A 1,945-nucleotide genomic window follows, 5' to 3' on the forward strand; every position below is an offset into this window, starting at 1 on the left:
GCCGCCGCCGAGCCGCCGCCGCCGCCGGCGGAAGCCCTCGATCTGCCCCAAAACTCCCGAGGGGCAGCTGCGGCGCTCGTACGGACACGGGGGTTTTCGCCCCCTTTTCTTTTGTCTGGCCCCGAGGTGACTGGCGGCAACGGCAGAGCTGGGAAACGCGGCTCTCCCCGGCCGTCACGGGGGAGGCAGCAGGCGAAGGGCCCCCTCCCCCAAACCCCAAGMCCCGGCTCGAGAAAATATAACTAATATTCTAAAGCGACCTTTCCATTTTCTGTAATTACTGCCAAACTCATTCCTCTAAATTAAATGCTGAAAGTGATTTGAATCCTTGTAAAGCAAAAACCAAGTTCCATCGAATTAGTTGTAGCCTGCCTGCTTTCCCCAGTGACTGCATCTATTAACATTATAATCTCAAACACCATTTTTTATGTAACGCTATTGTTAGTAAATCAACTCCTCAGGTCCACAGAGACGCTGACCCCTGGCAATTCAGTGAAAGTGTAATTATCTCCCCGAATCTTGGACAGATTTAAGAGATTACATTTCAACTAAATCTATATCAATGCTAATTTTTTCCAGACTCCAGGTGCTAGGCACTCCGAAATGGTGTTTCTGCCCAGCAGAATGGGTTACAAAGAGGAGAGGTCTTGCTGCGTAGAGGGCCAAAAGAAATGAAGCCCACATAAAATTACACCTATTTTTGCTACAAAACCTGGTTCTTATATGGCAAAGTTAAACAAAGCAGCTATGCTAAATTAGCGTTAAATAAAGGCTAGTTTAATGCTCGGTTACAGTCAACTGGTGTATATTTGATGGCTAATTGTCTATCAAAATTAAAAAGAAAAGAACAAATGATTCGTTATAAGAAGGTGTTAAAAGCTTCGACAAAAGGACATTTCACAAATATAATATCTGTGGATAGCGAATTGTCCTTTTGAAGCTTTTTTTAATGTAGTAAAGGCCTGGGACTCCCTAGATATGAATAATGGGGAGAAACGTGCTCTTTTATTCGGAAAGAGCCTCCTTTAAAACATTCGCTCTAATAAAACCAAAAGGACAATATTCTGGGAAGGAGCCGGGACCCGGTTTGATGTGATTTCCAACGGCCACTTAAATAAATAATGCCTCGGCAGTAAAAAGGCATTTAAATGTTATTTGGTTTGCGCTTAAAGAGACCTAAGCGCCTTCCCGATTGAGAGAAGCCCTAACTTGCAAATCAGCCGATATTAGCAGGAAGAAAACAATATTTGGGCGGCTGCGGGCAGGGGGGGGCTGGCCTGGGTGCGCACCCCGCGCAGGGCCGCGCAAGCAGCGCCCGACGTACTTGATTTCCCCCCATATAATGGGCTCCGAAATATTCGGACAGGGGCGAGAAAGAGAAAGAGATGCAAAAGGAGGAGGAAAAAAAGGTAAAAACCAAGTAGTTGGGCCAAGTTAATTAAACAGGAAAGGCGCAAAGGCGGCGCCGGGGAGGGCCGGCGCCCCGTGCGGGGCTCCGCGCCCCCGCGGAGGGCGCGTGGGAGAGCCCGAGTATGCAAAAAAGCCCCGACTAAATCAGGCAGCAAGAACGACAAACCGTCTGGAAAATGGACCCATGGAGCAGCAAGAATGTACTTTTTTATCTTTGACAACTTGTGTCCTAAAGAAACTATCTTGAAGATAATTGAAATGATTACAATTCATTGCTGCATTACTTTGAATATGAACAGTCAAATAATGAAATCTTAGTAATACAACAAAAATTTAATTTACATTATACCACTGCTTGAGGTTTTTCTTTTTTTTCTTTTCTTTTTTTTAATGCCCAGCTTCCCTTAGAAATTTTGCGCTAGCACATAATTCTGTACTTCGTTGCATTATTCATATTTTCGGGGTTTCCCCCCGCCCCTTTCTCAGCGACGGTCGCTGAGACGCGGCGGCGGCGCGGGCGCGGGGAGCAGCGCGC

The sequence above is a fragment of the Apteryx rowi genome, unplaced genomic scaffold (genome assembly GCF_003343035.1).
Source record: "Apteryx rowi isolate R43461 unplaced genomic scaffold, aptRow1 scaffold_73, whole genome shotgun sequence".
NCBI lineage: Eukaryota > Metazoa > Chordata > Aves > Apterygiformes > Apterygidae > Apteryx > Apteryx rowi.